This window comes from Ischnura elegans, chromosome 6, assembly GCF_921293095.1.
Source record: "Ischnura elegans chromosome 6, ioIscEleg1.1, whole genome shotgun sequence".
NCBI classification, from domain to species: Eukaryota; Metazoa; Arthropoda; class Insecta; order Odonata; family Coenagrionidae; genus Ischnura; species Ischnura elegans.
Genome location: NC_060251.1, coordinates 75,776,710 through 75,793,038, shown reverse-complemented (window position 1 = coordinate 75,793,038; position 16,329 = coordinate 75,776,710). Strand labels below are relative to the sequence as shown.

The 16,329-nt window shown below is 37.7% G+C and overlaps 1 long non-coding RNA gene across 1 annotated transcript in view; it reads left to right on the top strand.

The window, feature by feature from the left end:
• LOC124161020 overlaps positions 1 to 11,709 on the top strand; it is a 570,739-nt gene extending 559,030 nt beyond the window's left edge. Inside the window, exon 11 of the long non-coding RNA XR_006865300.1 lies at positions 11,479 to 11,709. This is a non-coding gene — a long non-coding RNA (uncharacterized LOC124161020). The remainder of the gene's footprint in view (positions 1 to 11,478) is intronic.
• Positions 11,710 to 16,329: the final 4,620 nt, after the last annotated feature.

Below are 16,329 nucleotides of genomic sequence, written 5' to 3'. Positions count from 1 at the left end.
GGAGCTTTCCCTCAAAAGATTCTATCACGAAGGTAATATCGCACTATGAATCCGTAATGGCTCTCCCGCCGAGATGAGAGAGAGCAGTCTTTCTCATCACCAGATTATTTTTTCAGAGCGCTCCTCATGAAAAAAAAAAGTCGGTGGAGATAACCGAAAGCTTCCGAAAACAGTTCTGGGACGTTTTTTTTTTTTACCTCCACCTCAACCCTACGATGGGGAAAACGTCAATTCGTCAATAATATTATTGACTCTGGCCCCCAGACGGTAGGTATATGTATAATGCATGGCGTGGCTACCGAGTATGGAGGTCTGGGACTGTGGGGTGGGGAGGAATACGGCGGTTGAGATGGTGTGGACGTGCGAGGGGTTGTGGAGACGAGAGTCTCGTAGTAAGAGGGTGAGAATATGGTGGGGGGATGAATGACGGGTAAGCTAAGGGTAAGGGGTGAGAGGGGGGTACGCTCCGTGATTAGAGCACAAACAACGTTTGAGCAATACGCGTTAATCTATGACTCCAATCTATGACTCCGCGCGTTGCCAGGAATTTGCCCCGGGAGGTGCTTTTGTGTAAGTCGGGTTGCGTATAATTTTATTTTTCACCAATTCGCACGTAACGAAAAACCATGAGTATCATTTAAAAAAAAGCTATAAAATTCGTTTTCGTAGTGCTGAGGAGTTATTCATAGTTTTTAACGAAACGACGCCGTAACGCCGTGACTTGCCCCCCCCCCCCCCCTTAGACGTTTGTACCGGAAATCCACGTGTTTTTTTTCAAAAACGTTCAACTTTTGGGATAGAATTATAGATATGTTTATTTCAATCAATATATCGGTGGCAGAAATTATAAAACATAACCGAACAGAAAAACGTAGAGTCAGAGAATAGTAATCCCTTGGAAGTTTTATCGCGGGCATCCGCCACAAGAGGCCGCAACAAAATTTTGGGGGGACTGAATCCCCATAACACCGAATCCTAACTACGTACCTGGTCTCGAGGTTAGGTGTTGTCTACCATACAGAAAGGTCACTAGATGTGTTAAAAACTGTGTACGAGGCCACGAAATATTCATCACACCCAATTTTTATTTACTCTAGAAAGGAAACTACTTGTCTAAGCCCAACAAATGCAATAAAATATGAGAAATATTTTTCCAAATGGAAATATATATAGTAATTCGTTTTTTTCCCTAATCAAATAAGCTCTATAATAAATTCTAATTGGGAAAGTAGTCAAATATCTCCCTAACGCATTTTATATTTCAATTTATAGAATTTTATCCTTTTTATTTAGGTAACGGCTGGTTTCCCATCATATCCAGCCACACGTATAATGAGTCGGCTGGCGGGATAGCTAAATTAAGTAAATGCTAATTAGTTACCCTTAATTTATTTTTACGCACACTTTATTGACAATTTATGGTGTGGAAACGTGTTCGATAAGAAAAGAGGACTAGAAAGGACTGGAGGCATTCAAAATGTGGGTGAGGTGGAGAATAAAGAAGAGTAAGTAGACTGAGATGAAGAGTAAGGATGAAGTGCTAGACATGATAGGCGAGGCTAGGAAACTTCGAAATGGAATACGGATTAAGCAAGGATTGAATGGAACGATTTACTCGATTGGGGAGGGGAGCGAAGACCATAGATTAATGGATGGAGTGAAAGGAGGTAGGCCTAGTTGTAAATTGAAGGGTTAATTCCAATTTGTAAGGGAAGACTCGCCGGCATATCTCGCAGAATGATTTATATACCTACCTTAGGTAAAAGTAGACTTTTAGCAATACCCAAACTATACGCAATACCAATGTAATGCCAACAAAATGTATTGTACTTCTGACATTACGTATATGACCTTGGCTTGTTACTCCCGAAGTAACTTTTTTATGCTGCCCCTCATCGCGGAAAAAATACCCAGCAAATAACACTGCACCAATGTTTTACGGACACATCCATTTTCTATTGAAAACCGAGCTTTCAATTATCCTACCATTGCGTCACTTTTGTTTTTATACGCTGTATGTAGAATTTCACAAAGTTTCAGGACGATTCTGAGCGAGTGAAATTTAGAAATACGGAGTCGGCACCGGCAAAGGCATAAATGATATTTTCGCATAAATGAAAAATCCATTTTATCGACTGTCTACATAAACATTAGCTGAGTTACTATCCTGAGATCAATGCAATAGCAGTGGACTAATGACAAATGTTACTCCCGACTGGACCTTTATTTGCTTTATAGCTTGGTACCTAACTTAAATGAAAATGTTATCCAAGACGATTACCAACTTACCAAATGCCGATAACTACGCTATAAGTCGTAATTACAAGTGTGTTTGGTTGTCATATATAGGCCAAGATTGTTAGCTTATGTAATTTTCAATTTTAGGGTAGGATCAATAATTACGGTTGGTAGATGAGAATCTGGTTAAAAAATAACGAGAATATATTGAGGGGGAAGTATGACGGAAAAACTTAGGATGAGGGGGAGAGGAATTCGTGTTTGGAACTTTCGAGAAATGTGCGTTAATTTACGCCTAGAGTAGAGGTGAGAGCCTACCAAACAGCAGTCAGGCTGATTTGCAAAATTAAAATTAGCCAGTAGACCACAAACCATACATTAAAGGGTCCTGAGTTTGGGTGCAAGGAATTCTGATATTCTTGGTCGAAAGGTACTGCATTGCTGTATCTTAAACAAGAGAACTTCCATGTCTCTTTTAAAATTAATGGGTAATTATTATGTTAAAATAATAATTATTTGAAAAGCAATTATTTCATTTCTCCTGAATTGAATATAATTGAATTTTAAATAGCTTAAGTGTTTGGTTGACAGGCGGTTGTTTACAAATGGTGTGGGGGAGTTTTATATAGTTTTCAATGGAATATCAGACTAAAGAGAGGTGTCTGAAAATTTGTCTTCCGCAGCTACCATTTTTTTCCGCTCTTGCCAGCAATAAGCGCATAGGGACACTTGAGAGTTTTTGAGCTACCATCATTACAGTAAATTCGTGGTAGAAAACCAGAACTCAGGCTTTTCTAGGAATATTTCTCTTCATTACGTTCGAAATCACGGAAGCTTAATATGCGGGAGCAGACAGGTGGTAGGACACTCCGAAAATGAGCAGGGACCCTGATAGGCACTACCTAGCTGTTGAAACCTGGCTTTGCGCGATAAATATATTGTGGAATTGTACCAATATTTTATATTTACCGGTAAAATCAGCATGAGAGGTACGGAGGATGAGGCAGGCGTGTCCTTTTCATTTCCCCTGGTAAATCAGATATCAAACGATGATGATGACCCGGAACGATTACTTATATACCAATTATGGATATTGGAAGTTTTATAATATAATAATAAGTATAAAACCCTTAAGAATAAGAATACGTTGATATAACCCTTCCTCATACGGCAATCGGTAGGATTGTAATACGTCTTAGCATGTGAGTGTATGTGATTAAGATACATTCTGTTACTGAAAGTGTCCCTCATTTATCCAATTTTTCTTGACATTAAAATCAAATTACGTAAAACTAATAGCGTCTACTTTTACTTCATCGCTGAGATTAATTGCGAGATCTAGCTACATTCCTTGCTCAGGAATCGCTATGAAATGATTGATGACAGGGGCTCTAGTGTCCAAAAAAAGTATTTCAAATCAACGCATCTAAACTGGTACACGTGCGTCACGACAAACTTTCTGAAAGGAACTAAGGAATTTTATAATTACATATCATGAAAGAAAAGCATGAGAAAAGACTCGTGAGAATATAATATGTATCCATTATCGTGTACACCGCACTAGTATGTACCGTTACTGCTAGCATGGGGATAATTACAGAACTATTTCTTGTGTGAGTTGCCGACACGGCAATTCTTTATCGGAAACCTATTTCTTTAGTAAAATAAAATATACGTTCATGGTATAGGAAGATGACTGATCCCTACTCCGAATTGGGTTACTCATTAAAACCAACAAACCAAACCAAAGCAGAACCATCGTAGGTAAAATTCTCCGGATCGCCCAATAGAAAAATCGAGGAAATAAGGGGTATTTTAAAAGCTGAGAAATCGATCCAAAAACTTTACATTTTTCTAATTTTAAGCATTGGCTTAAATAATAATTCACGGTGCTTGACCCGATTCTCGTTGGATAAAACGTATTTCTTATATCTATTTCGTAAATGTATTTCTTCTATATTTCTATCGCTATTGGCTATTATTATTATTCTTTATTCCACAAGATTTACTTGGAGGTCTGCCAGCGTCGGGCCTTGCCAAGACGCTGCCTCAAGTTACAATTTATTTAAAAACAATCTAACTGTTCTACATGTATCCAGTATTACAGATTTTTTAATATTATATATTGTGTTTCTTTTAATTTTTAATTGTTCAATTCCAAAATTGAGTGATGAATGTATTATTCCTGTTGATGAGATTACTATTGGGATGATGGTGACCACGTCCTGTTTCCAGATAGTTTTTATTTGCCTTGCGAGGTCTTGATATTTTTGTTTCTTTTCCTCGTATTTCTTCTTAAGGTTGTGGTCAGCCGGAACTGCTATTTCAATTATAAAGGTCTGCTTTTCTTTTTTTTTAATCCAGATTATGTCCGGTCTGTTATGCTGGACAGGTTTGTCTGTGTAAATTGTGTTGTCCCAGTATATATTATTTATTTATTTATATTTATTGTTATTATTGTTATTGTATTCTACCGATTAAGGTAGGTTTCCATGGAGTACCAAAGAAGCGATCTGGGAGCCTCCAATTCCTTCTAGCGCTTCTTTCTTCAATTCACTGTAAGGCCTACTCCCTTTCAATCTATCTAAAAATCCTATTCTCTCCCTTCCCTTCCTCCGTTTACCTAACATTCTACCCTCCGACACCGTTTTCAAAATCTCCTCCCCGCTTAGTACTCGCTAAATCCAAACATTCTGTCTCCTCCGTATCTCATCTAAAAGTTGGCTATTGGCTGTAACGGAGCAAATTCGGATTCGTCCAATTTTATATAGAATGTTCCAAATAAATAATATTTTATATCGTAAGTTAACACTTTGACTGCGACTATTCAGGTGCCGTATGATCCAAAAATGCGGAATTTTTTTTTCTCGCCAACAGGTCTGAAATTGGATGTAATGAACAGCCAGTATCGCCAAACTAAAATTTTCAATTTTTTTTCGGTAAAATTAGATAATTTATTTTCCACGTCGATCGACGTGGTCCGCCGTTGACGATGGTCCGTGGTTATGCAACCCGCATCACATGGTGTTGTGAATTCACTAATGCTTAAATGCATCTTATTTAGACGCTATATATGGATTATTTAAACAATTAGATAGTTAATTTGTATTGAATTACTAGCCTCGTACCATTTACTGAATATTTGAACTCGGAATCCCATCTGACTTTCTTTTTTATCGTACATTTTTTACACAAAACATTTTTGGACGTTCACCTTAGCTTGGGGGAATATACATTTTGATGTTGATCTTCTGCACATATTTTAGGTAAATACCGGTATTAGGTACTTTTTATGCCTAGTCTCATTATACTTACCTTGGAAACCAATCTTAGACCTTTAGATCTTTTATACTCCCCACTTGAATGGTTATTCACTCGACGGTTCTTGAAGAGTGGTGGAATAGAGTAGAGGTATAATACTATTTATGCACTCCTCTATGGTGAAAATAAAGTAATAAATTGGTAAAAGTTTAATTTCTAGGATAATATGTATTTATCTCGGATTTAGATTAACAATTTGCATTCTTAGCTAATAAAGTAATAAAAATTGAAGGACTTTTACAAATTGTTTATCAGGTTTTATGACCATTAAAAAAGAGATCGTCAGTAAATATACAGGAATATGATAAAAACACTCACATAAACAAACAAATCTGAAACATATCCTCCAAGCATGATGCACGTAATTTAATCCATCCTTCCGTGAAACACTTTGAAGCACTTTTCTAGGCAAAGAGGAGGAGTTTCTGCGCAATCAGGGCAGTGGTATATAGTTTGCTGGCGTTTTCCTTTTTTTGTACGCACCCGGCAGTTTTTTGTTTCCTTCTATCCCCTTTAGTTGTCATGGGGTTGAACTTGGGAAAGTGCATCTCTAGTGGTTGGGTATTTATTTGGGAAACTATGACATTTTCCTGAGTCCGGCCAAAACTGACAAGTTTTCCTATAATACTGAGTCTATAACTCTGTAGACTCATTTTCTCTCCCTTTGAATAAATTTTGTACAGCTGAAAGCTGTTTAGTAACATTATTTGCACTATATGGAGAGCAACCTTTTTATACCAACGCAGTGTCTTTTTTGAGGTTATGTGGTAGGACAAGAGTTGATCTAACACCACCCATGAATTTATTATATTCCCTCACCGCTTCTGGAACCCACCTTTCAATTTTTCTTTTGCTGACACAATTCACCAACTTTCCCGAGTGCTGTGTACTAATCATTGCCACCTCCCTTTTGTCCTTCCATTTTAGCACACAAACCCCATCGTCCGACCACATTTCCACCACTTCTCCATTGTTTATTTTTTTCCCAGTAACTTCTGCGGTATTACATTTCCGATTACTCCTCAACGTGCCAGTGCACAAAATTTTATATGCTACTGAACTTGCAACAATGTCCACACTGGTGAAGTAGTTGTCCATAAATACAGTGTCCTACTCCTCCATATGCCTGCAAAAGTTTATGAACAACACAGCCCGCGTGCCCAAGTCCTCCCTCGGAGTTTTCCCCGGCTCCAGTGTAAACGAAAATTTTTGTGACTAGGCCAGTGGGTTCAGCCAGCATGTATAGCTTTACACCGAACTTATGTTTTTTTTCCTTTGATGTACTGCCTGAAAGACAGTCGCCCCCTCCATAAAATCATAGACTCGTCAATACTCAATTCTCGGGAATGGTAATATATTTCATCCATTATGTCATCAAAATGATTTAACAGCGGCCTTATTTTCTGAAGGCGGTCACATAAACGTGGTTTTTGTGTCCCTTCGGCAGGTGCAAAATGTAATATTCTTAAAATTATTTGAAACCTGTCCCGAGACATGTGTGAAGGAAAGAAAGGGATGTTATAAAACTTGTCTTTCCGCCATTTATCCTGAATCTGGGATATTTGGATCAGTCCAATGTGCAGTGGTAGCCCCATAAACACGTAAAACTCATCCTTTGTGACAGGTTTCCAGCATCCTATGCGTGCGCAAGGAGATAGCCTCTCTTTCAAGAAACGGTCCGCGTTATTATTTGTTTCTTGAATAATTTTTTCTACTATTTGGTCAGTAAAAAGCAGACGAAAAAAATCCCGTTGGGTGTCTCCATTTGGTTTCACTTTCAAATTTCTCTGTCCAGTGAAAGTCATTTCCGGCAATGCGGGTGTTTCCATAGACCAAGTGCGGTCAGTGCGGCGCGCGTGGATAGGCAAACCCGGAGTCACAGTTGAGCCATGGGTTAGGGAACTTGAGGAGCTATCACACATACCTATGGATGAATCTTCGAAAGCGTCATCATCCTCTGGATACACGCAGTCTTCGGATTCGGTGCTACCATCCATAGGCGGATCCAGGGGGGGGGGGCATGGGGGCACGTGCCCCCCCCCGCCCAGACACTCAAAAATATGCGAGATTTTTAATACGGTCCCATTATGATTGCGTTCGTTTTGTATTACGAGGAATCGTTATGCCCCACCCAGAACAAAATCCTGGATCCGCCCCTGCTACCATCATCCTCCATATCGTCGCTACTCAGAAGAAAGCTGTCATCACTGTCCTCTGAAATATCATCTTCTAGGATCACTTCAATTTCTTTTTCTGGTAAATTTCTATCTGTGTATACCGAAATTGCAATGGTTGAAGGCATACCTACATTCGTTGACAGAATAAAATATATTATATAAATAAAAAATACACAGGAGGTGCAAATTTTAGCAGGCAGATACTTTGTCATCAATTTTTGAAAAATGTTTCATTTTCTTACCTAGTATTGATAAAGAGGCATTTGAAGGACCAGCTGGAGACTCTTTGTTTATAGAAACAGGATCCAACGACGGATCAGAGCCTAAAACGTTAATGCAAAGAGTGAAAGAACTAATCGTTTGCTAAGTGTTTCCGAGCGATCTCAAACTGACGAAGGAATAAAGCAATAATTACCTGGAGTTGATTGCACTTCACGAGTGGATGACAATTTGTTTTTGGCAATCCTTTTTTTTTAATTTTGTTTCGATGATTCCTCTAAATAGAAAATTCGCTTTTGAGAATAAGCACTGTACACAAACTATAAAATAGGAAAAAACTTAGCTAGACATTGAGGAGATATTTCTACTTGACGTCTTCTTTTCCCCATTGTGGATACCACTGACCTAATGTACTTGAGCTAAAATTGCACTCCCCGATATCAGAACGTCTCTCCTCCACGTTCACGTCTGTTCTGCGTTATCGAATGTTATATCTTCAGGATAATTTTCAACCGTGCCGTCACTTGGTAGTACATTGCTTCTGAGTTGTTGCTCACCGAGTAGTAGGTCAGAAGCACAGCTAATGTAGCAAAATGTTGAATCTGTCGTGTAGTTATCTGATTACAACACAGAATGTGACACCATCAAATGTTTCCTTTATGACGTAATGGTATCCAGTTCCAGAAATATCAATTACAGCGTATTTATACCGACGTCCAGTCTCCATATACTCATCTTTCCGTTTCAGGTCTGAATATATTTTCGGCAACATTGCTTCTTCATCACGGTAGAATTATTTCTAACGAAGTTTCCACTTAGTATTCATTGTGTACCGATGGGTTCTTTAGCACTCATAACATAGCTGTCTCAACTACATCTGAGAAAAAACCTCCACTATATACTAATGATGGCAAAAAAAGATGTGCCGTTGTCTCTAAGAGCATCAATGTTTATTATTTATGTATCAGCATACCACACGGTATGAAATGTTCGTTAATATAAATAAAAATTGCATAATATTTCATTTATAAGGTTTATTACGGATTTTAGGGTAAAGAAAATATGCGAAGCGCCAAGTTCCTCGCAAAATGCTTATATTTAATCTGAAAAGAGACCATAGGAAAATGATAAAAGTAACTCAAGATAATGATAAACATAACTTTCAATCTAAGAAAGGCATTTTGAAACGGCTCCGAATATATGATGCCTGGACCATAAAAAAGAAGAAGAATAAAGGACATGTCGGTATATATAGAAATAATACAATTAGAAGCCATATCTTACGAAAATGACTGAGCACGTCGATCGACGTGTTCCGCCGCTGGCAGAAGATCACGACCACGTCGATAGACGTGCTCCGCAGTGAACGTGTTAAGTAAATTTAATTAATAAAAATTATTTTATTTTCCGGATCCATTTCAGGAATCATATGGAACGAAAGCAATGCAACAAGCGTCCAACGAAACGCGAAGCGAAGTAGTTTGCAGTGGTAGTAATGGTGAGGAGGTGGAAGAAACGGTGACGCAAGGCTTTTGGAAGATTTTTGTTGAGTAGATATATTTAGCTAGAGGAACTAATAAATTTATTTTTACGACTAAAAATTTTACCTGCGTACATCAGTGCAACTTGAAGGTGGTTTTTAGCATGACAGGAGAGCATACCAAGCATTGGTCGTCCGAAATAATTACTACTGATCACAAAGAAAAGTTATCTTACTTCTCTGCTCCATGAAAAAATAACATAAAAAGATGGAGAATAATTACCGGACAATACACTTGCGCTCAACCTCAGAAAAGTAAACTGAAACAAAAAAATGTGTTGCCGCTGGAATACAAAAACACGTTCGCCGAATTTATGTGCGAAAAACGCCACCTAATGCCAGCAGACTGATATAACGCATGATAGCATATAATGTTGATACGGAAAACACCCTATCAAAATTTTCGGTCAACTTTTGTGGGCAACTATTCAAATATAAAAAAGCAAAATTAAATTGAAATTGACGCGAAAACTTTTTATCGGTTTCAAATAGGACAGGAGAGCTTTTGGGTCGAGGTTTACTAACAATAATTCACTGAATACTCCTGTACAAGACACTGAATAATCATTCAACCTTTCTTCAGGCGCAATATTGGAATTGCTTAGTTCAGACGCAAAGTGCCTGACAGGCACAGATGTGAAAAAAACATTATTAACCCTTAGCATGACTCAGTGGTACACCTTTAAGGTTCAAAGCACCATTATCAATGTAGGTGAACACTTGCATGTCTTTCGGGCTATGCATGGGCTACTTAACATGCGACATACGGCCCCGGACCGATACAGCAAGATGAGATTTAACGCACTCATAAGACCATTTAGTATTATTATATGTAATATATTTTAGCATATGAATTCTATAGGATGAATTTTTTTTATTTTGCTAACATATTTATCTAATAATGCCTTTATTTTGCTTTACTGTACCATTATTTTTCTTAGTTATGCTGAATAATGCGCGACTGATCGGTCGGCATTAATACGAAAAGCGAAAGGCTGCATGGAGCGTGTCAAAACAAACAGCTATAATTAGCGCCAAGGGTCTTTGCCGCCTAGTGGCACGGAAAAATAAATAAAACACTCGCTCTGTGCCTGTCAGATCCATTGCGCCCGACGGAAGTTTAAACGCCATTAAATAATTAAGGATCCTGCGCAACACAATTTTAACAATTACACCTTGTTATACCTAGGGTTCCGCTAGTAATAATGGGGTGGTTTCCTATTATTTTTTATTTCCTAAACTCCTGGAGTACGCATTTCACGCTTTTAGATTTTTAAATGACGATATCTATTTTTCGCGATTAAATTAAAAGTGAAAATTTTTAAGCGCGCGAAAACGCGACGGCTAAGTATGAATGCTGGGAAAAGTTCGTGTGACGTCAGTCTGGTTCCCTCTGCCGCATTGTGTGATGACCTTGGGGCAAGGATGTGTGCGCCGCTGCGATACAGGTTGCTAGCAGGTAGCATAGTACCCTGCCAGCAGGTAATTTTGGCTTGGCTTAAATAAGGATTATTAATACTTATCTTATCAAAAGAAGGAAACTTTCCTACCATTGGTAATTTTAATAGGTGATTATTAGGAGATGATTCCCTGAAGTCTGTGCCTCATGCATGCATTGATAATCTCATAAATTGTATATTATGAATTCACTAATTGTGGGTAACGAATCGTAATCAATGCTTTCGTTTTCTTTGATGAAGGAAACTACCCTATCGCATACCTCGGTATTCACTGCGGATACGACTCATAAAAATAAACGTCATGCTATGTTAACGGAGTACAGTATTCTTCGTATTATGTGTTATGAAAATAAATCTTTCCAATTCTATATACCAGATGTTAAGTAATGATCCTATACATCATAAGCTCAAGTTTGAGCACACAATCGGAAGTAAGAATGGCAATTCAATATAGTGATTACTTCCTGCACGTGTAAGACGTGTTTTCTTGTTTAAAACCAAACTATCGTTTTTTTCATTTCAGGTGATCCAAGTATATTGCAAGAAAAGGAGAGGGAGAAAGTTGCATCTATAATTCTACAATCAGTACCAGGGCCAACAACTGTTCTATGAAGCAGATATTTTCAGAGTGTTACACAGTGGTGTCAGAACGTGACGGAACGTCGTTGAGGCACAGGTTAACAGAAGAGAAAATACTCTAATAACACTTTTATCAATTTTAGTGCCTCAAAATTTCTAGGATAGACACTCGTAACAAAAACAAAATTTATTTTAAAATGTGCGGACGTAACTTGTAATAAAAAAACAAAGAGTAATATTTCACCTGTAAAAAAAGTTAAGGAAAGTGCGTTCCGGCATTGCTAACTTTGCCATGATACAACTGGTGTTACAGGCATTTACGTTTAATATTGTAGTCAACTGATGTATGAGAATATTATTTTTTAACCAATAAATTATCAACTCTTACACCAATTTAAGTTCATATTAAATAAGTACAGTCGCCGCAACTTACCTCACAGCGCGGAAAACAGCCGCGTCAAGTGGGTTTACCAACTAGTGTAATGACGGGACATCGGGGATTTAACAAAATTCAGTATCACTTGACAATATTTTTTACCTTTTTCATCCCTAGCGTATCAATATGTTAACAATCCCTTGTTTTTCTCTCTGTAACCAACGCGCCAATTCAACACAAAACATTTAAAAATTATATACAAATGACAAAAAATGAACTTCAGAAAATGAATCACATAAAAAGAATTAAAACGTATACAATATCATTTTTTAAATGATGTCGTTTATTCAAAGAACATGCATCACGTGTAACCAAGCCTTCAGTGATGTTGATGATGATGACATATTTTTAAGGCAAGAAATCCTTAGCTTAGCCATAATATTTTACTAGATTGTGGTAAGTTCCATCTATAAGCTAATAATTTCTATGGACGCTGGACCGTTTGTTGGGACTTGTGTGGTGTGGGAAGAATGCACCTCATCTCCCAACAATTCCTTGGTAACCTTCAATATTTCATGATTACACATAAATATCAAGTTCAACATAAACATAAAATTAATAACAGTATTAATTTAACATCAACTTAAATATCAAACTTTACACATCGTTACTAGGTGGTTGTAGTTTTCATCAATAAGCTAATAAAGCCTATGGACACTGGACCATTTGTCTGGACTTATGAGGTGAGGGGAGAGTTTCAGAAAGGGAGTGGGATGAAATCAGGAAAGGTAAGAGAGGAGATGGGTCTCTCTCGTAATAAGTCCCAGGATAAAAGGGTTGCGACGGATAAATTAAATCTGAGAGGGGATCTCAGTTAGATGAGAAAGGATGAGATGGGGTTGTTGGCAGAGCCAAAGTTTGCCTCGGACAAAGGGAAGGGGAAATTGATTGTTCTAGCGGGATTTTAAGAACGAGGGGTCTAGACTTCTCCAAAAAAAGAAACTCCTCTCTTCATTAAAATCTCTTTCCTCTCCGTTTTATTTATTTCACGGGAAAATTCTGACCTGTTCCTATCTGTCTTCGTGCAATTTTTATGAGGGGAATCTTTCCTCTCCCTAAGTAAGAAGACTCTTCCTTTTCCTTCTCCACATCCAGCGACACCAACCCCTAGTCATTTTTATTTCCCTACTTCCTACCCCCTTTTCCATAGCCACCCCTTTCTCCCCAGGGCGAAGCAATTCTTTTAGAATGTGGTTTACGCCAATTTTTCGAAGAGGTGGAAGGATTTTTATTAAGCTCACCGCAAGACGTAGTGAGGGGTCGCTCCTCGTCGCTATTCTCCCTCGTGGTAATGACAGTGGTGAGAGGCCATTACTTTGAATGCTGGAGAATGCATTTCTTCATGCCATGGGACAAGGCACGTACACGCCAAGTATATTGGGAACGGTAATACATGAGAATTACATCATTTCTGAAGAGCAATAACTATAAAGATTTCATCCAGTAATATACTAATAAATAATTCTCTAAAAAGGTAATAATATTACAGGATCAGGAGGTATTAATCAATCTGTAAGGTATGGAAAGATTCCAGTGACACAAGGTGCAGTAAGGGGTATCCTTTTCGCTGTTCTCCCTTGTGATAACGGCAGTGGTGAAAAGTCATTATCTTCGAATACTGTAGAAAGCATTTCTTCGTGCTATGAGACAAGGCATATGTACGCCAAGCATATTGGGAACTAAATTACATGATATTTACATAATTCATGAGGTATGATGACTATGCAGGTCTCATCCAGCAATATTAGGATATAAATAATTTTGTAAAAAATAATAATACCGCAGTATGCGGTGGTATTAATCAATCTTGAACGCTTAGAGATGCCAGTGTCACGAGATGCAGTGTGAGGTTTCTCGTTTGCGTTATTCTCTCTTGTAGTAACGACAGTGGTTATCAGCCATTATCTTCGAATACTAGAGAAGGCATTTCTAAGTGTTATGGGACAAACTCCAACCATATTTGTGATCAGCACACATGAGAATTTCTTTCTTATCTCTTCTCTCCTATGGACGGAGAAATTCACTTCCGTAGAGAATCATACTCCAAATGTAAGTTCAAACCTACATTTCTTTTGTGACTGGACCAAGGCACATCGAAGAGCGTTAGAAAACGTTTCCTGCATAATGATCATCAATATTGTTGCATGCAAAACGAAATAGGTAATTGTTCGCAGTAGAATCCGCAAAAGAATTAAACCTTACATTTTTCTCCCCAAAAACACAATTTAACTCCCTTCAGCGGAAGTAGAAATTAATAAATAAAATTAATCCATGTAACAATATTATAATAAAGTATTATATATAACTTAAAATAAGATGTATGTCCCCATAATTGATTTATAGGGTAATTAATATAATAATCAATAATGCTGCATGTTAAAACTTCATTGAATTTCTATGAAAATAACTCAGTGAATTATCACACATGTTTATTATTTTAATATTAAGATATCGCCTTATAAATACGAGAGCAAAGTTTCCCACACTTCCTTACATTATCAACAGCTCCAGCAACAATGACAAAGTTAATACCTGCCTTCCTGGAAAATGTGTCCCACCCATTCCACCAAATCCAATATAGTTTTCAAATTATTGATTATTATATTATTTATATTTGTATTATAATGGCTTCTCAGTCTGACAGGAAATGACTTCATAACGCCGTAAATAATGACGGTAAGAATTACAAAACTTCAACTTGACAAAGAGAGGAACTAGGGCATATGTAATCCATTCGAAAACACGGACATCACCAGTCAAAAGAAAGCCTTCCTCGCGTGCGTTACATGAAGGACCGACAAGATAAGTTCTGTGTAAATCTCATCCATTGGATTTTCAGGTCGTAAATACTAACATCTCATTCGGAATCACAAAGAAAGAAAGAATACCCCAGCTCATTGAAAGACCTAAAGAAATTACTCGAAAAATGAATTCTTTACATTCCGACTCATCACTGTGAACACCAAAGGTAGGGATGTAAATTTCATTCAAATACAGAAAAACCTTAGAGTCAGGGTAGCTTCAAGGTATCCGCGAGAATGTTCCAACATTCTGTCCGTCCACCTCACTTCCTTGAAATTCATACACCAGAAAAAAATATTTCCATGTGGCATAACTTATTCCTCAGCGAAAGTGGATATCGAGGAGAAGGTATGTACGTTATTCAAATGTCGTCGCTTGTCGACTTTTGAATAACGAGGTTTTATGGCCAGTTCAGCGCAAAAATGACACAAATAGATTTTGAATTATATGATTTTTCTCGAGCGGTTTCCCTCATGATTCAAAATTCAAGAGGTCATCATACAAATAACACTTCAATAATTATTAAAAATATTGTTCCTTCACAAAATATTTTGCTCCACGAAAGTATTTATACGTTAATTTTTTTATAGTTAGCAATCGCTAACTTAGGCTATCGCATAAATTAGTGACTCTCGCCACGATTTTAGTAACATCTTCTAATGGCCAGTTAAAAGAGCCTGTAGCTAAGCATTTTCGAAGACAGATAAGGACTAAAATCCCAGGTTTGAGAACTAGGCATTATGGACTCTTCGCAATAGGATTCTTATATCAATTAGAAGCCGCGTTGCTCTAGAAATCCATAATGAATTGAGGCTTCAGAAATAAGGGGCAACGAGGAGAGCCAGGTAAAATTTAGGAAAAAGCCTGGTGATTTTTGCCGCAAAGAAATATTGCATGTAGACCGCATCACCACAAATGAAAACAATTTGAGGGTTATTAGAAACAAAACCAAGAATGGATCTTGGTTCAGGATAGGATTTTATTCCCTGAAAGCTAATTATTTTCTTGATAAGGTTTGCACTGACAAGGAATAACTTTTTTATCTCAAATAAAAACTGAACTAAACTTTTTAACCTAACTTAACTTTTATGTGAGAACCTTTTTCATTGTCCTACCAGGGGCCCAAATGGTATGGATCTAACTTGCGTCATATATTTCTCGTTGTAGAAAAATATTTTAGCTCCCTTTGTACGATTTAAAGATAATATTGAGCATCCGTTTGATTATTGCTCATCATCATTAGCCCTATCGTCTCTTTACGCTCCACCATTCACTATAAAAAACGTAGCCAATATATTACTCCTGACTTGCATATAAATGAAGTTCCTACGGTGTAGGTGGCTCCTAACACGCAACTAACTCCTCCTAAGTCCCATCCCGGAATCAAATGACAACTTGTAGATGAGATAGCCAAAAATACATAAATGATGATAAAAGTTAAGAACAACTACCATTATTGATAACGGCTTCCGGGTGCAGCTGCGTGTTGCGCTTTGTCGTGCAAGCTTTCGCGACCGTTGCAGGACGCGAAAGCTTGCACGACAAAGCGCAACACGC